General features: G+C 33.7%; 1 long non-coding RNA gene across 1 annotated transcript in view; it reads right to left on the minus strand.

The window, feature by feature from the left end:
* Positions 1-21,534: 21,534 nt before the first annotated feature.
* The window catches only part of LOC141585585 (uncharacterized), a 371,751-nt gene continuing 371,231 nt past the window's right edge, over positions 21,535-22,054 (minus strand). The window contains exon 3 of the long non-coding RNA XR_012519120.1: positions 21,535-22,024. This is a non-coding gene — a long non-coding RNA (uncharacterized LOC141585585). The remainder of the gene's footprint in view (positions 22,025-22,054) is intronic.

Consider the following 22,054-nt stretch of genomic DNA (forward strand, 5'->3'; position numbering starts at 1 on the left):
GAGAATATATTATATTTTAATATAGATATATATGTTCCACATAAAATTATATCAAAGTTGATAGAAGTATATTAAAGTTCACAGTGAAAAATAAAAGCACAGACAAAAGACAGTTTTTCAAGATGGACCTTACCAAATACTGAAACTTACCATGAGGCCATTGTAATAAAATAATAGTTATAGGCACGTAAGTAGAAAAATAAACCACTAGAACAGATTCAAAGATCTCTAAACAGAAAAGAATGTTTAGAAAAACACTAAATAACATAGACGGCATTCTATTTCAAAATTGTTATAGCTGTATATTCATATTAGAACCTCTACCAGATACCATAAAAATAGAATAAAGTTCTAAACCTTAGAGAACACGTGAGAAAAATACCAGGAAATTATTTGATCTTAAAGAGGATATTCTTAAAGTAAATAATGAAACTCAATAAAATCGATCTCAAATAATGAAAAATGATAAAGATAAATATATATAACTATATAAGAACAAAACTGCATGTTACAACAAATAAAAATATCTGCAACACATATGATAAAAGGTTAATAGCTATAAAGTTAATTAAATGCTTACATACTGATAAGGAAACAATTCACAGAAGAAGAAATACATATGCACAATAAGCATAAAATAGGATACTCAACCTCACTAGCAGTCAGGAAAAAAACATTTTAAGCAACACAGAGTACAAAGAATCATTGAATTAACAAAAATTAAAAGAACTAAAATAACCAGTATTAGTGAATATAACTGGTAGGGGTATAAATTCTTAAAACTTCTAAAAAATAATATAGCATTATAAATGAAAACAAGACATATACACAATAACTGACCCAGCAGTATCACTTGTGGAAATCTATACTACAGAAATAAAAGTGCTGCCAATGTGTAAGGATACATGGAGGTAGGTGCTTATTGGAGCTTTCCTTGAGCATCACAAATATTGGAAAATAACAATGACAAACTATGCCCACTTGTAGAAGACTGGTGAAATATCTTCCAGGATGTCTACACTACGAAGTATTATGTAGCTATATGAAAGAAAGTCAGAGCTCTGTATATTGACTGACAAGGGCATCCATGATATATTAAATTAAAAAGTCAGCTTCACACTAATTTTTCTACTGGAATCCTGTATCTGTTTAACCAGAGCAAAAGAAAAGGGAGAGAGACAAAAAGAGAGGTAAGAGAAAGAGAGAGAGAGAGAAAGAAAATATGTAAGGATAAAGTTTGTATAAAAGGGATATAGAAAGATCTCAAAAGGTTATATTTGAGGGGTGGAATTTGGGGCTAATAGAACAGGAGGGAATAATTAGCAATTTTTTCATTATCTTTTAATTATTTGACCATTTGTAATTAAAAAATCTCAAAAGAGGCAGATGGCCTTGAATTCATTTTTTAAAAGCAGGTACCACTTTACCTATAAAAATACACATAAGCTGAAAGTGAAAGGGAAAAAGATATTCCATGCAAATGAAAACCAAAAAAGAACAGGAGTAGCTATAATTGTATCATATAAAATGAACTACATAGCAAAAACTCTAAAAAGACACTAAAAAGGTCAATATATAGGGATAAAGGGGTCAATTCAGCAAGAAAATATGATAATTATAAATATGTATACACTCAACACTGGAGCTCCCAACTGTATAAAGCAAACATTAATAGATCTAAAGGGAAAGATAGACAGCAATACTATAACAGTACGGGACTTTATCACCCCATTTGCAATAATGAACAGATTATCCAGACAGAAAAACAACAAAAAAAGTTGGAGTTTAACTACACATGAAATCTGATAGACCTTACTAACATTTACAAAACATTTCACCCAACTGCCACAAAATTCACATTTTCTTCAACAACACATGAAAGAAAGGTTCCCTGGAATAGATAATATCTTAGGTCACAAAACAAATCTGAACAAATTCAGAAAAGTAGCAATCATATTAAGTATCTTTTCTGACCACAGTGAAATGAAACTAGAAATCAGTAACAAAAAGAACCTCAAAATCTTGACAAACACATGAAAATCAAAGAACATACTTCTGAGTTACCAATGGGAACGGAGATATAATAACTGAGACCACGAAAATATAAAGAATCATTAGAGACAACCATATGCAGCAACTAGATAAACAATCTAGGTTGAAAAACCTAGATAAAATGGATAAATTCGTGGACACATACAATCAACTAAGATTGAACCATAAAGAAAAAGAAAACCTCAACAAACTAATAAATAACAAGATTGAAGTTATAATAAAATACCTCCTATCAAAGAAAAAGCTGGCACCTGATGGTTTTACTGATAAATTTTACCAAATATTTAAAGAATTTATACCAATTGTACTCAAATTTCTTTCAAAAATTGAAGAAACAGGCCAGGTGTGATGGCTCACACCTGTAATCCCAGCACTTTGGAAGTCTGAGGCGGGTGGATCACCTGAGGTCAGGAGTTGAAGACCTAAATACAAAATAGAAAAATTAACTGGGTGTGGTGGTGAGCACCTATAATCCCAACTATTTGGGAGGCTGAGGAGGGAGAATTGCTTGAACCCGGGAGATAGAAGTGTAGTAAGCTGAGATTACACCACTGCACTCCAGCCTGTGTGACAGAGTGAAACTCTGGGGGGAAAAAAAAAAATGAAGAAATGGGAATAGTTTCAAACTCATTCTACAAGGCCAACATTACCTTGATACCAAAGTCAAACAAAACAAAAAAGGAAACTACAGGCCAATATCATAAGTGAACACAGATGCAAAAAAAAAAAATCTTCAACAAAATACTAGCAAATCAAATTCAACAAGATGTGAAAACACACTTGATCCCACATGATCAAGTGGGATTCATCCCAGGGAACAAGGATGTTCAACATACACAAATTAGTACAGCACATTAACAAAACTAAGAACAAAAATTATGACTATTTAAATAGATGTCAAAGGGTATTTAATAACATTTAATATCCCTTTATGATTAAAAAAACACTTTAGAAACTTGGATATCAAAGGAACATAACTCAAAATAATAAAGGCTATATATGACAAACCCACAGCTAACATTGTACTGAATAGGGAAAAATTGAAGACCTTTCCTCTAAGATTGGAACAAGACAAGGGTGCCAGGCTTCATTGCTTTTGGTCAACATACTATTATAAATGCACTCAGTAAAGTTGCAGTACACAAAATCAATATATGAAAATCAGTAACATTTATATATGAAAAGAGAACAATCTGAAAAATAAATCAAGAAAGCAGAATTCATTTAACCAAAGAAGTGAAAGATCTATCAAAGGAAAACTATAAAATACTGATGACAGAAATTGAAGAAGACATACCAAAAAAAAAAATAAAAAGGTATTCCATGTTCATCAAGTGGAGGAATTAGTATTGTTAAAATGATAATACTACCCAAAGCAATTTACATCATCAAAATAGATATTCCAAGTTAAGTGATAAAAAATTTTACTTAAAGCCATGAAAATTTCTGAGACTTGAGGACTGGACAAGTTGAGGCAGCTCCTGAGAAGTTGATCTCAGTTTCACACAGTGATAAAGAAATGACTGAGAAATGTGGTGAGGTTGCTTGGCTGCTGTGCCTGGTGGCAGGCAAGCATGTTGTCACCATGCTTCTGCAGTCAGGAGGATTTCTCAGGAGGACATAACATCCTGTAAAAGGGAGCGCTCCCAGCACATGATAGCTTCCTCGTTGCACACAGGTGGCCTCGTGAACAGCTGACTGTGCTTGTGGGAACCTCTGAGGCCTGAAGGTAGCTCCTCTCTCAGGAAGCACACTGTGCTATCAACTGCTCCTACTTATTTCTGCAAAGGTATCTGCATCTTACATTATTTTAAAAAACTGTATGTCTTTCAAAAGCATCTGTTGGTGCCTTTCTGTCAATCACAATACTGCCTTTGTGACTATCGTGTATTTATAAAGTGAACTTCTAAGAAAACATAAACAACATGGCTTCTAAAAATTCCCAACTTTTATTTAAGTTCAGAGGTACATGTGCAGGATATGCAAGTTTGTTACACAGTTAAACATGTAAACATGACTTATTTTCTAAACCTGAACTAATTTTTTAAAAATTATTTGCTGACTGGCAAAATTCTTGTTTTCACATGCACAATCCAATAAAATTGTATTTACAACTAGGATAATATTCAAAATATTTAACAGCTAGTATGTGTTTGGCATGGACTTAAGAACAGATGCCATCCATAAGCAACTAGTACTGGTAGATAGCAAGAAAATACCAGTCCTGTTCACAACTCTCCATGAAAAATTAGTACAAAACAAAAAATAGAAAAGGGATCAATAAGTCATTGGCATATCTATACTTCTCTGACAGATTTTTAAATGGTCAAAAGGCATAAATACACATTGTGCTTAAAAAACTTGTCTCCTCCCTCAGAATTTTTCATACAAATAGAATTTATGGTGATAATACACTGGCAAGTAGCTGGTATAAATATAGTAGCTTTGATGCACTTGAAATTAAGAATTCCAACATTAACAAGCCTATTTATTTCTGAAATACATTTATTTATACCTCACTTCGTTTTATGTAAACTTTGAAAAGACCGTATAATCTGATGAATAAGAAGTTCACTGACTGCAGTTAACAATTCTAGAAAACATATTCAGTAAAAGATGGCATCACTTGAGACAAGTATATTTGAGTTATACTCAGAAATATATGCTGTAAGCACAATGTGGATAAACAATTTAATTTTACTGATCAGTGCCCCTTTAAAGTTAATTCAAATGATAATCAGCAAAGGCAATAAAACACATTTACAAATGTTCTATAACTTTTTCCATTCAGTCAAGCCAGACCCTTTATTTTTCTCTATTTTGCTGTACCTCTATATAAAATTTTGAGCCTAAATTCATTTAATTTTTTAAAAGTAGTAAATAATGTGATTTATAATGTTTTTATTTCCATCTGTGCTTTTCTTAAAGGTAAAGGTAAAAGATCCAATATAATCTCTGTATTTACATAATCCTTGACCTCTGTGTATCATATAAACACTGGTGCTAATTAAAATAATGGATTCTTTTAGTAGCAAATTCCAACTAAACCCAGAAACACAGAATAATAATTTGTACTGTATAGGGGAGGGATTTCATTAAACAGCTGAATATGTCTGTATAGTAGGGCATTTTTACTGTATTTCTTTAGAGCATGCAACTATTAGATGTATTTTAAATCCCATGAGTCCTGCAGTAAATTTTCTACATTGTTAAATATTTTTCCTTGATTGATTCTCAACTTTATCTAATGAATTTTTATATTTACAATTTATTTTTGTGTTAATGTATCTTCATGTCTAAAACTATAACTTCTAATCAACTTATATCTTTATTTCTATATTATTTTGCAATTCATTGTAATTCATCACAGAATGTGGCATATTTACTAAGTATAAATGGGTTGTGGCCAAATTAACTCATTAAATAGCTGTGTGACTCTCCTTAAAATATGCATGGCACTTCTAATTAAAACAAATATTTATGAAATTACATAGGTTGTCTAACTTTTGAACATTAGGAGATATAAAAGATACACACCATTATACTGAATAACTCTGTCATGACAACTGTTTGAATTTAACCATTATATTTAAAGCTCTATTTTCCCTATAATCTGTATGTCTGGATGTGTCTGCAAATGTTCATGATCAAAGAGAATATTGTGTGTACTATATTCACATTACACATTTATCTTTCAAATAGATCATGCATAAACAAGGAATAATAACATCAGTAAACAAAACCTATACATAATAATATAAAATATTCATCTTTGCCAATAGTTTCAATCTCTATTCCACCAAATCATACAAATTTGTTAATAAACAGCAAAATGGACAGACTCAAAGGTCACACCCTTGCCTTGCCCATGCTCTAGAGGAAGTGTTAATGAGCATAAAATTAGCCAAAAGTTGGCAGCAATTAGATGAAAGAGAGGCAGGAGGTCTGTGGACAATTTGCAAACTAATCACCTTCTGAGTAATTGGAAATAGGCCACCCTCATTTTAAACTTAGTTACAGTCCAGTATGCCTTTCTCCCTTGAGCACTTTTGTTGTACATTGCATAATATCTATTTCCATTTCTGCCATGACCATAAACTAAACTTGAATGATTTTATAATGATTTAAAGAAAAGCCAATAAAAATTCAAACGCACACTCCTAGAGCACCTTCTATGTTCTCAGATATATTCAAGGAATACTGGGATGAGCAAGATACACTTTCTTCATAGCACTAAAATTATCATGGAGAAGACCTACAATAAACAAATAAATGGTCCCTTGCAAATTATTCTATCGCTGAGCAATACAACTGGAAATGAGAGTTATGGAACGCATATTGAGTTGGCTGAGGAGAAAGTAGGAGATGTCTAAAAAGAGGCAATACACTACTCGTTCTAGAAGCTCAAAGTTTAGAAGATTAGGAAGACGTTTCTTGTTCTAAGCCTGTGTCCAGTGCAATATTTTCTCTACAATTTCTTTCAGATAAGTTGCCTTCCTGAATGCAACTATTCCCACTCATCCATCTTTGCTTTTCTAAAATGGCATTTAAATATGCAACTCCCTCCTCCAAAATATATTACAAAAAGAATCAACTCTTTAATGTGCATCTGTTTGCAGCCCACAGCCTTACTTACCTTAATCTATAAAACATACTTCTGGCTCATCAGGCAAGTCTTCTCATCTGCCATGTTTATTCACACACTGGGGTTCTATTGCTTTACCCCTGCCTTTAACCCAACACATTTTTGGAAACCCAGCATGAGTATTACCTCCAGTGTTCTCTAAAATGGTGACACAACAGAAAAAAAAGATAAGCTTTGGAGTCAAATTTTCATGGTGAAAAGCCCTTGAGCCTTCCTTATACCTAGTTTCCACGTCTGTAGAATGAAATGAAATAATCAGTACTATCTCAAGAATATGGTAAAGAGAATACTGAACCTAAACTAACCTTGTTTTATTTTAATTTCTCTTGCATTCATTGACCTAATGCTTTATCTTTATCTAATAATATTGATGACATTTGTTAATTCTGGCACTCAAGCAAAACTGCAGTCCTATGAGGACATAAACCATATTTCTCTCTTATTCTGTGTTCCTTGCTACAAATTACATATTACTTGATAAATATGTGCTGGATGTCCTGAAAATGCTCAAAAATATGGACTTTCCAATTGATGAATGAGATACATGATTGCCAATAAGTTAAAAGAAATAAATGAAGAACTAATTAATGTTTTGGATGTAGTACAAATGTACTTCATCATAAGCATAACTGGTTAGCAATGAAATTCGGCTTTGTCAAATAATAAAAAAGAAATAAAATAAAGTGAATAATGTAGTAACAATTTACCAGAAATTTTAATATTTCCCAAAATTTCATTTTAAGACATTAGAAAGAAGAAAAGTTTATATAAGAAACATGGAAGAAATAGGTTCAAAACAATAAAGATCAGCTATTTTGACATGAAGCTATATGAATCTATTATCAAATTCTCACATTTAACCTCAGAAACGTAGATTACATATGCTTGAAAATAATGTTTTTCTACAAAGCAAAGTCATGATCTCTACAACAACTCAAAAAGCTAACAAAATTTTGTGTTTACACATCTAGAAAAAACTCAAGAGAAAAAATATATTTTAAAAAATGCAGAATTTTCTAACTTTTAAATGGTAAGGCATATGTGTTTCATATTAAATAAAATATTAAACATCCATATTTCAAGTAAAAGCGTGCCCTCCTATCCCCATTATGCTGAGATAATACAAATGCGTTTCCCATTTTGTATTTCATAATTAAACACAAAATGCCATCTAATTAAGTTTTTAGGATATTTTATTCAAATAGTGATTCAGAGAATGCTGTAGATGAATAAAAATTCATGATCAGAAATGTCTGCACAGCAACAAATACTCAACTACATAATTAACGGATCTGTTTTGTGTCTAGCTCAAAATACATACTACTTGATAAATATGTTTATCTGATTATGAGACAAAATTCTCCCTCCTTTATGTCTGAATCCACATCTCTGATAATCAAAGTATATACATGGTTTATTTGAATTTGTGAGAAAAATACTGAGTTCTAGTAACATTTTCCACCAAACTCTTAAAGCACTCATAATGATTTATTTAAAATATTTATTAAAAATTTAATAAAACATGATGGTTATCATTGTCTGACTGGCAAGTAATAGGACCTGAATTCAAATTATGGCTTTTTCCTTTGCCAGCTTTACAGTATTGCTTTAAAGAAGTTACTTAACCTCTCCAAGGCTTATTTTTTATCATTTATAAAGTGAGGTTAATGATACCACCACAGAGATCATGAAAGAATTAAGTGTTCAATATATAGTAACAACTGTTAAAACTAACTGCTGCCTGGCCCAAAACGAAAAACCTTAAGGATGTATTACATAGAAAGTTTGCCTGTGCATCTGCCTCAGTACTTGGCAAAGTGACTGACATATAACATAGAAATAATAAATATTTTATGAGTAAATTAAATGAAAAAAAGTTGGGAGTTGAATGTAAAATATTGCTATATGCCTATATACTTGCAGGGTACCATCCAGAAAAGCTTTTCAGGATGTTGTATTATTCTTTTTTTTTTTTTTTTTTTTTTTTTTGAGACGGAGTTTCGCTCTTGCTACCCAGGCTGCAGTGCAATGGCGCGATCTCGGCTCACCGCAACCTCCGCCTCCTGGGTTCAGGAAATTCTCCTGCCTCAGCCTCCTGAATAGCTGGGATTACAGACATGCACCACCATGCCCAGCTAATTTTTTGTATTTTTAGTAGAGACAGGATTTCACCGTTTTGACCAGGATGGTCTCGATCTCCTGACCTCGTGATCCATCCGCCTCAGCCTCCCAAAGTGCTGGGATTACAGGCTTGCGCCACCGCGCCCGGCGGTTGTTGTATTATTCTAAGCCATTGGTCAGGATGGAGGGAGAGAGGACTTAATAAGATAAGGGCTCCTCTGTGACTTTGCTTTTGACATTTGGACAAGATTGTGTTGAAATTTAAATCTACTCATATAGATTTCAAGCTCACTTACATATATGCTTGAAAACTCTCCTATAATTAAATTTATTGTTTTTTCAGAATTTATCCAGAATTAAAAGGCAAAACTTAAAAAATATATATGAGAATAAAGAACAGAAAGTGAGTATAGGAGGGAAGCAAAACTATATCAGTAATTTAGGTTATAAAAAATTCTCATATGAATGAGTTACAGAGTTCTCAAGTTTTGTTTTCGATAAGACATAAAACATGAAGCTAAGAATTGTAATTATTTTCTATACCAAAAAAGTAGAAATAATTTAACAGATAATGTTCTAATAACTTGATATTTAATCATTCAATATGTATTTTTCTAAGGTATTTTTGTAGGACCGTTCTGTCCATACAGTAGCAACTAGACGCATGAGATTATTTAAATTTATATTGATTAAAATTTAAAAAATCATGCCAGGCACAGTGACTCACACCTGTAATCTCACGTTGGGAGGCTGAGGCAGTGGGTTCACTTCAGGCCAGGAGTTCCAGGCAGCCTGGCCAATGTGGCAAAATTCTGTCTCTGTTAAAAATAAAGAAATTAGCTGGATGTGGTGGTGTACACCTATAGTCCCAGCTGCTCAGGAGGCTGAGGGACAAGAATAACTTTAACTTGAGTCCAGGAGGCAGAGGTTGCCATGGATCTGCAGCCTGGGAGTTGAGATCACATCATTGTACTCCAGCCTCAGTGACAGAGCAAGACTCTGTCTCAAAAAATAAAATAAAATAAAATTTTGTCCCTCAGTCACACTAGCTACATTTAAGTTGCTCTATAGCCACATGTAGCCAGTGACTACCATAGTGGATAGTCCAGAAAACATTTCTACCATCACAGAAAATTTTATAGGACAATAACTCTTCTAGATAGTTGGGAACCACAAAAAAAAAAAAAAAAAAAAAAAAAAGGTTGAGGACAGTATTCTGTATCCAAAGAGCTGAAGATACGCTAGAGGAGATGAGACATGAACGAAAACCATTTTAATATAAAAAAAGTTTTAATTTCACAAATCAAGTGCCACAAGAACACTAGTGACCACAGAAGACTGTTAAGATTTGAGTTTAATCTTGAAGAATGCGAAAGATATTTGCATTTGTTGCAAGGCTCTAAATTTCTCTTTATGTAAAAGATAAAATTTTTACGGCAGCAATTCTAGGAAAGTGAAGGTTTTTAATGCTGTTTGACTAATGTTTCTTCTTACTTTATAAATGTTGTGTCTTTACTAGAAACAGTTAAGGCAATTTCACTTTCATCTTAGGATTTTTAGAACTTTCATTGTTCCTTAACAATTATTTGTTGAAGACGCCAGAAATAATGCACTTCTAAATTATTCTCAATTCAAAATTGCTTCATTGAGATTTGAGACTTAAATTAGATCATGTTAAGAAACAATGAATATGATGTGTTAAATGTACAATGTGGTATCAGTGCTACGAATTTAGCTTACATATTATTTCCTGAGATAAAAGCATTTGTATTAAAAAAAAATACAAAATATTTTTGTTTTGTCTGATTCATCACCTCTCTACATCATTTTCTCTATCTTCCTAGGAACACAAACACAGGCACTACATAAGGCTCAGAGCTTAAATGGTAAGAAGCTATGACACTTGCTCATTGTACTCAAGAGCGTTACTGACAGGCTCTCACTTAATACGATGGAAAGAGCCTCCCTTAGGTGTCCCAGGGAGGTGTAATAACTTACTAACACAAGGTGGTGCTCTGTTCTTATGAAACAGCCTGTCTTCGCTTTGGTTCTAGGAAGCAGAGGTCAAACACTTACAGCTTGACCATTTTTCTTGAAGGTTTTAAAAACTGTTAAAGTCTCGTTCTCACTGGAAAACCTCATCCAAACCATTTTAAAATATCATTCTTAGAAAGCTGTCCTAATCATAATTCCAAGCACCCAGGGAGGATCCAATTTATCTCATTGTACTCAACAGTACTTTTGATGGCAGTAGGCCTTGGATCTCTCACTGATGGCTTCTTTTCATTTTCTCTGTTTGTGATCCTTTTGATCAGATAGTTCTTACATTTTTCTTGGGGTTGTCTCAACCCTATTGTTTCTATGAACTGATCAGACTTTTTCCAGACAAAATCTACCAGATTGACCTCCAGATAAATGGTAAGAATGACTCTGACTCTCCTTCAGCTAACCAATTATTATTTATTTTGCTTCCTACATAAGTATGAACATATATAACATATCACTGTATATTTATATTAATATAGCTACCTAATGATAAACCACATTTAAATAATCCTCCTTATGGATGGTCAGGAAACAGGCCAATGCCATATTCCATTTAACAATATTTTTACTAGAAGAATAACTAAATATAGTTTCAAATAGGGATATATATGTACACATCTGTATGCATCTACATATAACACAAAAATATGCAATATCTATAACTATTCCTAGAAATAACAAAAGGTAGGATTCTAGCAATACATAATTTCACATATGCCAAATCCTCTAATCAAATGGAATCTGATACTTTATGCTGCCAGGTAGTAATATTTCTTTCTAATTACTTCTCAAGGAAACTTTCCATACCTTAAATTTCTCAAGGACATTGATCTTAAAGTAATCTCAACCTCTATCCTTCTATTGTGAATCTTATGAAAACATTTAACTTGTTGATAAATAGTTTAAAACTTCTTAAGTCAGACTGGGAGAGGTCTCAAACATTTTAAAATCACAAAACAAAACCAATAATTCAAGAAAAGACTCCATTTGTTTTAAAGTGTGTTCTAAAATCATATCACTAATGAAAGTCTGCTGATGTCATGAAAATGTCATAGCTTCAGCTCTTCAAAGAACATGTTGTCTGGTTACTATAGCATTTCTATATTTGGATTAATTAGAAACGGAAATGTGGATAGCATTAGCTTTGAAATTAAATGAGCCCCCTAACGGGGAAGCTAATTACTGAATTCATTCTGAAGATCTGTTTTACTTGTGAAAATTTAGGTTATTAAATTGAACAATATGTACTCAGGACTAGAAATGGAAATCAGGGCATCTATGGACAGAGCACAGGGGAACCAGTGGCTCTTGTGGAGCCAGGCCTGATATTAGTCTTTTGTTAGAGAGGATTATTATTGTTAATATTGTCACCTTTATGACAAAGGTTCTAATATGAAGAGTACTTGGCATTCTTAAAAAGCTTCCATTAGTCCATTCAATACCCTACTTCTGACTTCCATTAATGTATCTTTCCCACTGTGTGATTAGGCAGCTCCACCAGAAGCCATAATCTGGATGCAATGGGGAAGATTTAGGGAGGAAACTTTTCCATAAGCTTGAAAGACAAAATGGCATTTATCTGGGTTTAAAATGTTTCTTCTCATTGAGGTTTCATTTTCTGAATTAAAGTAAGAAGTGAACAGACTATATATTCATAGTATTGTGCTTTTCAGATATGCCTCTCATACACACATACCTACAAACACAGCAAAGATAGCAGGAGGCAGGTTATGGTTAGAGAATATTCGGCTGCCTTTGTCATGCTATTTAAGTAATGGTAAGTACATTACTAATATCCATGGCCATTTTTAAAGCCAAGTAGCAGTAACTAGTTTATCTCACTAAATCACCAAGATTCTTAAGAACTAGAAAGAAGCTTTTCAGCATCACTTCCCATATGCAGCTGATAGTTAGTAAAAGCTGATCTGATGATGCAAATCTTTTGATCACTTTTGGGATGAAGATTCAAGTTACGTTACTAAATCCTGATTCAGTAACGCCGTGCAGAAGATGCTGACCTAGCAGGGTCTTTATAACTGAAAGCCAATGTTTGGTGTTATTGAGAGAGCTTTGTGCTAAATACATGGTGTTTACCAGCTACTTCAGGGTCATCCCAGTTACCTGTTCTCTCTCCACCTTCCACGGACCATTTTGTGATAATCTCTAGAATTATCCCCAAAAGCAAGAGATAAAAACATCTGCTTGGTGTATTCCCTATCAATCTTTATTCTATACTTCTCTTTCTGGATTCCCCACGATTCGGAGCACCTCCAGCCATATTCCAGCTGTGTGGTGCAAAGGACCCATGCATTGTTTTACAAATTCTTGAATCATAATGAACTAATAAGATCCTCAGTATAGCATATTTCTCCCATTGTTTAGGTGAGTTAAACTATTTGAAGTTATAAAAACCATGTATCTTTCTTATTTTACTCCAAACATTATATTGGCATTTCATAACTGAAAAATTGTAAGTTGACTATGTGTTAATATGTTTTATCATATACTTGTGAAATATTGTATTAATATATAACAAGTCCAAAATATAAAATCTTTATTTTGTCTAAGAAATAGGTCTAGAGAAATGAGTGATTTATTTTTATAGAAACTATCTGAGAACTGCAGAGGTTTCAGCCCCAGAAACAAACAAACAAACAAACAAAAAACAATAATCTTATCAAGATATGGATTCTGTTATGGGTTAGATTTTTTTTAAAGACAAAGAAAGAAAAGGAAGAGGGAAAGTGTACATAGTCTTGCAAATTAGACAAGAACTGTTCTACAGAGTCAGGAGAGAGTTAAAATAAAGAGGCCTACTGCTGAGTTAAACAATCATTAGACTGTTGCTCCTTGTCTTCTTTCTGCCTGTGAATAATTTCAACGACTGGTAGGCAATAATGACATCACATATACATATACATATATATATAGCAATAATTTAAAATATGTTGAAACTGTTGTTGTGCCATTGGAAAAAATGCTAAAGGTGTAATGTTATAAAGGCTTTGTTCAAGAAAATAAGATAGCTGATACAATCTCATCTGCATAAAACATTTAAGTAAGAACAAAACTAGAAGAAAATGTGTCAACATGTTAAGAGAGGTTAGTATTTCAGGTAGTAACTTAAGGGCCTATATGTCTGGCCACCTGTAACTCTCTGAGATCATCTTTTACTATTGCCTCTCTCCCCACTCCTCACAGCAGTATCCTGCTCCAGCCACAGTGCATCAGGCACACAACTGCCTCCAAATCTTTATGCTGGCTGATTCTTAAACTTAGAATTTTCTTTATCCAAATACTTATATAGCTTGCTCCTCCAATTTCCTTCAGTCTTTTTCTAAGATGCCACCTATCTATGAGAGACCTATATAAAATTACATCCATACTTTATTTTTCTCCATGGCAGTTAACATTACCTGACATAACTTACCTAATGTAAGGATTGCTTTTTGCTAGTATTTCCCAAGATGAAAGAATAGTTGTTAAGAAAGGGAAGGAAGAGGAAGCTGAGGATGTATGCTGGAAAGTGATGGAATTTAAGCTAATAAGGAAGGAAAGAGGAATATCTTGGAGGGGCAGAGATGTCAGGCAGTAAAAAGTAGAATAGTCTTTGATTTATACATCACAAAAAATTTTGAGGATCAGGGAACCAGGATGAATAAGCCTGGAAAAATAAGAAGTACTAGTCAAGAGTGTTTTTGTTTGTTTGTTTGTTTTGTTTTGGAAATGAGGATTGTGGAGGGATTGCAACTACTGTCTGGTGTCATCATTTTTTTTTTTTTTTGAGGTTGTGAGAAATAAAAAGCTATTTAATGTTGGATAGACAAAGTCAAGTCCACAAATTTCCTTGAAAGATGCTAAAAATGTTATTCTCATTTTTTAAATTACAGTTTCATTTTTACAAAGTTCTGTACATAAAAATAAATATACAGAAACAAATCCCATCAACTGGTTTCACTTTCTTACCTTTATAGACACCCTGCTTAATGGGTTTTGGACTGAATTATTCAGAAGGGGAAGAGAAGAAAAGGGATAGATGATGTGCCACTGTTACTGTTTTGATATATATAATTAGCAGGCTTTACATAAGTATGCACCTATAGTGCCTTCCTTTTGAAAAAATAAAAATTAGATCTAATGGGATAACATTTGCAAACTGGTTTTCTTGCACTCAGTAATGTGTCATGGACATTATTTCATGTTAACAAATATAGATATATATTTTTAAAACTATATAGTATTTCACTATTTGTAGAGACCATAATATAGTTAATCAGTAACTGATTGTTGAACATTCAAATTGTTCTTCTCATACTTTAATGGACAAAGTAAGATCTGTATATACTTGCACTTCTATTTTGCATACTTGTTGCTATGGTTTGAATATATTCCCTCCAAAATCAGGCGTTGCCAGTGTGAAAGTATGAAGAGGTAGAGTCTATAAGAGGTGATTAGGTCATTTGGGATCGTTACTCATGAATGGCATTAAGACCCTTATATGCCAGGCGCAGTGGCTCATGCCTGTAATTCCAGCACTTTGAAAGGCCAAGGTGGGTGGATCACAAGGTCAAGAGATCGAGATCATCCAGGCCAACATGGTGAAACCCCATGTGTACTAAAAATACAAAAATTAGCTGGGCATGGTGGCACACACCTGTAATCTCAGCAACTTGGAAGGCTGAGGCAGGAGAATTGTTTGAATCCAGGAGGCAGAGGTTGCAGTAAGCTGAGATTGCACCACTGCACTACAGCCTGGCAACAGAGCGAGACTCCATTTCAAAAAAAAGTACCCTTATAAAAGGATCTTTGCAGAGTGTTTGGTAGCTTGCCCTTCCACCTTCTGCCAGGTGAGGATACAATGTTCTTCCCATCTGGAGAATGCAACTCTTAAGAGTTGAACCTGCCAGCATCTTGATCTTACACTTCCTAGCCTCCAGAAGTGTGAGAAATATTTTTTGTGTGTGTTTTATAAACTACCCAGTTTGTGACAGTCTGTTGTAACAGCACAAAACAGACTAGGACACTGCTTACATCCCTTGGGTAAACTTCTAGGAATGGAATTACGTGGCAAAAGACTATTAGATTTTAAGTGTTGATCTTAATATATTGAACAAGCATTTATTAAGAAAGAACTTACAATGTTTCTTAGGCACTATTGTAGTCCTTGCAAATATGGCAATAAGCAAAACAGGAAAGAAAGGCAGCTCTTATGAAGCTAATGTAGTGGTACAAATACAGTTGAGATGATTCAATTAACTTATATTCTCACCAACACCATGTCAAAATGTCCATTTCCTCTTATCCTCACTAGCTTCACTGGATATTTCAAAACTTTTATACTTTTGGATAATCAATTTTTTTGCTTATTTTAATTGTTTTAATAATTTGCACTTTGATTACTAGAAAAGTTAGACGTGTGATAGGCTTGTTAAGCATTGTATTTCTACTTGTACATTGCATTTTTGTGCCGTTTCCTCATTTTTTTTTTCCTATTTGGTTATTTTTTTCTTATTTGATTTACAAATGAAAAGACGTAGAAACTTCTTTTAGTAGAGAATAATTGTTCAGACTGCCCAACAAATAAATATCCTTTTTAATATTAGAAAATTCCATGCTGCCTCCCACTCAGGAAGCCAAATGGAATATACCATTTTCCCTTTCCAACCTGGTATAGCAAGTATATCAGAGTCAAATGCTCTATGGATGACCAATCAGATGCATCTGCTGGGGATATTGAATCTAGAGGAGGTATTTCAATATAGAGAGTCTTTCGGAGATAATTTGAAATGGCTGTAGTAAAGTAAAAAGCCCCAAAGCCCCAAAGCTTCATAGCCCCAAACCTCTTAGTGAGAATATGTCATTTTGGTGCAGTGCCTTTGCTCTACTTGTTCTATCTTCTGATTAAACTTGCTTCTCAAGCCTTCCTGTTGGTTCTGTGAGCAACTCCCTAAACAACATTTAGGCTAATGTTAACCAGTAATTTTCTGTTGTTTTGTAACTAACAACATTACTAGATATTTCATAAATATATATTTCTAGCATAGTTTTTCTAATATTTTATAGTGTATTTGCCAAGCACAATGTGTTAATTTGTGCTTAATCAAGTATATCAATATTTCTGTGTATTTTACCATTGATATGTACTTAGAGGGTTTTTGATTACCAAAATTATAAAAATATCAATCTAATACATTTTCTAGTACTTATATTACATCATTAACACATTTGGAATTTATGCTTATATGAGGCATGAATAAAAGCCCTATTTATTTTCTCTATTTTGGTCCTCAAATATGTAACCAATTTCCTCTTACTTTTTGTGTGTGTATGTGTGTAACTAGAACCTTGCTCAGTTATTCAAAAAGCTACTCTTGTCAGATATTTAATTCTTCTGCTAATTAGTAGAGACTTTATTCTTTTTAATTGATCTATTCTTGTATTCTCACTATAGTTTCAATCAACCTAGTTTAAATGACACTTTCATATTTGATAAAGTTAGTGTCCTTCATTACACAGCCTTTTCAGAATTTGGCCGGATATTTTTGGCCACTTATTTTTCAGGATATATTTTTATAAATTTTTCAATTAAAAACCCTTTTTAATTTTGATTGCTGTTGTACAAAATACATAGCCTAATTGGAAAAAAAATTGTCAACAAAATATTTCTACACAAGACCATGTGATATTTCTCTATTACTTGCCTTTTTTGATGATCCTCAGTATTTTCCTTTTATGTATGTTTTGCATAGTTCTTGATAAGTTTATATGCTTTGGATTATATCTTTATTTAATTGTATTTTAAAAGTGATTATTTGCTTTCAAAATAGTTATTATTTTTGTATATTTTCTTTAGTTTATTTACTAATTTTAATTCTAGCATTTTGGTTTTCTCAGTATGTAATCATGGAATATATAAATCATTACAATTTTATGTCATCTGTTCAATTTTTATTTCATTTTCTTGTGTGATAGGTCATGTCCAAGGTTTTATTTGTTATTTTTCTTTTGTTTAACACTAAAACTTGATGGTTTTTTTAGGTGAAAATCACTACTAATTTTAAATATAATGTAGACTCATATTGTTAATAACATTAATTAAGAAATTGGTGCAAAGTCATTTATAGTTGTGGGAATGGAGTAATTTTGTCTCTGTTTGCCTTTTCCTTGTATTTGCTGAAACTTTTACAACAGGGGTCCACCCAACCTAAAAAAGGGTGAAGAAATCATTTCATAATCATTAGAAAGTCCACTCCAATTTCAGATGACTTTCCTGCATTGGAATAAGGCAGCCATTTTGGCAACACATTTGATAGAATAAAAGGTTTGCAGTATAAGGCTTTCAGTTGGTGTTTCTCCACTTTTCTGTTATTGGTCCACTGTTGTAAAAGATAGTTTATTTTACATTTCTCCACAGTCATACCAAATTCTATGAAATCTTGGAATGTCTCCTTTCTGAAAAACTATACCCAATATGCACACAATACTGTATATCAATTGCCCATTTTCCTTCACAAGGATTGTACAATGCTAACAAAAAGATATGGATTTTTTACCGAAACCATATCTTGGAAAACTGAATCAGGGTATATGCTATTTACCAAAGGCGACACAGAAAAACTGATAACTGCTGATCTCCAAGGCATATCTTGCAAAGCATGCATTTTACAAAGTACATATAGAGACTGAATCTTCAAACTATTCATTGAAAATCGGATATGAGTAAGACTCAATCTGTCATTCATTCTGAGGCAAACTGCTCTCTAGCCTTCAGCCTGTGAGATCAAAAATATTACGTGCTTCCAAAATATAGTAATGATGGGACAGTCATAAGATGGGCATTCCCATTCCAACAGGGAGATAGGAAAAAAAAGGAAGGACAGGTCCCCAATCAAGTCCAAAATTTAACAGGGCATACATACAACATTAAATCTAAAGGCTTTGGAATAATGGAATAATCTCTTCTGGCTCAATATTCTGCCCTCCAGATCTACTGGGGCAGAGATCCTCCCTTCTGGACATACTAGAACTGAGATTCTGCTCCTGGATTGTTGCCTGGCAAAGGTTGGCTCTAGATGGTCCTGCTTTCATAGATTTGCTGGACATAGCTCATATTGCAGTCTCATAGGTTGGAGTCATATGCTTGTGGCTCTCTCCAGTGGAATTCCATACCACACAGGTGGCTCTACCAGTCAAGGGTAATGGAGGAGGCACTGCCTGTAAGGCTCTGTTGGGCATTGCCTTGACGGAGGATCTATGTTGCAGTTTCCTGCCTGGATCTTGTGGCTCTCCAAAACATCCTTTGAAATCTAGGTAGAGGTAACTATCCCCCCATAGCTTTGCTGGGCACAGTGCACACTTTACTAGAGTTTGCCAGAGCTGCACCTGGGACAGCCAAAAAGCAAAGCAATGGAGTAAGAACAGGAGGTAGTTAATTTTAAGGGCTCTGGAGATAGTGTGGGTAGCAGAGATACACATCTATGATTTGTACTCCAGTTTGCCTCTTTTCATCTTTACCATTCAAATTGACAATAAATCTAAGGAAACTGATAGCAATGTGTGAAGGTAATGTATGGCAAAAACTATTATTTGTTTGTATATTCGTTTTCCTTCCACAAGAGGAGTGCATCAAAAAATTAACAACGTTGAGAAAACAATGAGACATGGTCAGATCCTCTGTCTTCGAATTCTAGCACTAGACATGAGATGCTATTTATCTAGGGTGGAAGAAGGAGCTTCCATCTTTTTTATGAGGTCTCCTAATCAGGGAATTTGTTGAGATTTGACAGAATTTTCCCCACTAATTTCTCACAACAGTGCTCTAATATCTTGAGAAGAGAAGCTAAATATCAGTTCTGAGAGTCATGTTAAACTTGGTATGACTATCTAGAAAAAAATGTTTGAAGTTTAACAGGAAATAGTTTCTACTATCCTCTGTTTCATTGCTCATCGCTGTTTCATTCCCCCAGTTCCTTATTTTTTAATCATTTTGGACAGATACTAGGAGTGAGGAAAGGCAACATCCTTGGTTCCATCATTTTGAAAAGTTTTTCTTTTATGTATACCTGTTTTCTTCTCCATTTTGTTTATGTAACAAAATTAGTTTCTAGGAACTAACAGTGGCCAAGAAAACAATTTCTAGATGAGCTCTCTCTTCTCTTGGTAATGAGAAAAATATCTAGATATTTCAAGGTAGATAATTGCAACTAAGAGTGATGAGGTAATTTGAATCCATAGTATCATAAGCTACAGGTTTCTTTTAGAGATAACGGACATTGTACAAAGATGTAATCTACCTTTGTATTGAAAAATCAGTTTTGCTTCTCTACTTCTAAAGATTGTGTGGTAGGAGTTCTGGAAAATTAAGAATTATTTTCAATGAGGAAAACTTGTGAGGAAATTGTTTTGCTGTGAATGGCTGCAAATTAAAACCACAATTAACATGAATTCAGAGGAAATATTGAATATCATTTTAACTTTGTCATTTAACCAGAGGTACTTCAAGTTACACTGCATTTACAATAGTAAAAACAGTACTATAACTCCCACCATACTTACAACATTTTTAATACTGGAAACTTAAAATTTGAGAAGTTTGTTTTTGTAATATTTCCTCATAAGATGAGCTACTTTTACATAAACTCATTTTTTAAAAATGTTCATGTATTGAAATGAAACTTCACTTTCAAAAAATGATTCTTCATGCAATATCAAATTTATACACTGTTGTTTGAAATGTTAATCTTTTACATTTTTGTAGTTTCCATATCCTATTTATCAAACACACACACACACAGAGCAATTATTTCACTATATGAATCTCTGTTCATTTTTGCAATAATAGACATAAACATTTCCAAGACACATCTCATATTGTTTTTAATATATCCACAACTATGAGCAAATATAGTCTGGCACAAAATTTCACTGTGTTTGGTAGCCATACATGCCATAGTATAACATAGATTTTCTTTTAAACTAAGGCTTTTTGGTTGTTTATTTTCTAACCTAAAACCAAATGAGTGCCAGCATATTTAATAAAAATGCTACATAACAACATATCTTGTTCAGGCACAGTGGCTCATGCCTATAATCCCAGCACTTTGGGAGGGCAAGGTAGAAGGATCACATGAGCCCAGGAGTTCAAGACGAGCCAGAGGAAAACAGTGAGACCATAGCTCTACAAAAAAAAAAAAAAAAGAAAAAAAAGAAAAAAAAACTCAAAAATTTAGCCAGGTGTGGTTGTGCCCACCTGTAGACTCAGCTACTTAGGAGGCTGAGGTGAGAGAATTACTTGAACTAGGAAGTTCAAGACTACAGTGAGCCATGGTCATGCCACTGTACTCCAGCCTGGGCAGCAGAGTAAGATGCTGAAAAACAGGCGTCCCCAAACTTTTTACACAGGGGGCCAGTTCACTGTCCCTCAGACCGTTGGAGGGCCGCCACATACTGTGCTCCTCTCACTGACCACCAGTGAAAGAGGTACTCCTTCCTCAAGTGTGGCGGGGGGCCGGATAAATGGCCTCAGGGGGCCGCATGCGGCCCGCGGGCCGTAGTTTGGGGACGCCTGCTGAAAAAGAAGAAAACAAAATAGGAAAGAAAAAAACAGAGTAAGAAAAAAACAGTGGTAAGACTCAAGAATGTATGTCAAATGTAATTTATTTCTCCCAACTTGTTATGCTTTCATACCTCTAAATATGTAACATAGCTAATATATAATATAGCTAATGATTTGTTTTTACCTTTTTTTCAGTTTTCACTATGCACATGGCAGAGAGACAAAAATTTACCTCTGTCCTCTTAGAGTCTCTGGCTGGGCCTGAAAATTAAACTAAAATAGATTACCAAGAGAAAAGCATATTGATTTTTACCCATATGTGGGAATCCCCACAGAAAAGTAAACACCCAAAGAAACAGTAAAAACTAAATGCTTCTACGCTAGGTCGAACAAAGAGTAGCAATTGTGAAAAAGTAACTGAAATGATTGGGGAGGCTGAAGAAAGGTAAGTTATTTTAACAAAGTTTGTTTGTATAAGTGTTTCTCAGCCTTAATCTCCCGTTTCTGGTGACAAGATGGTACAGAGACATACCTCCTGGAACAGCAGAACATCTTTCACTTGGTAGCTTTCTCTTGTCTTTGGTGATAAGAGTGTTTATTTTCTCCTAGAACATAAAAGGCAGAATGTCAGTATC

The sequence above is a fragment of the Saimiri boliviensis genome, chromosome 9, assembly GCF_048565385.1.
Source record: "Saimiri boliviensis isolate mSaiBol1 chromosome 9, mSaiBol1.pri, whole genome shotgun sequence".
NCBI classification, from domain to species: Eukaryota; Metazoa; Chordata; class Mammalia; order Primates; family Cebidae; genus Saimiri; species Saimiri boliviensis.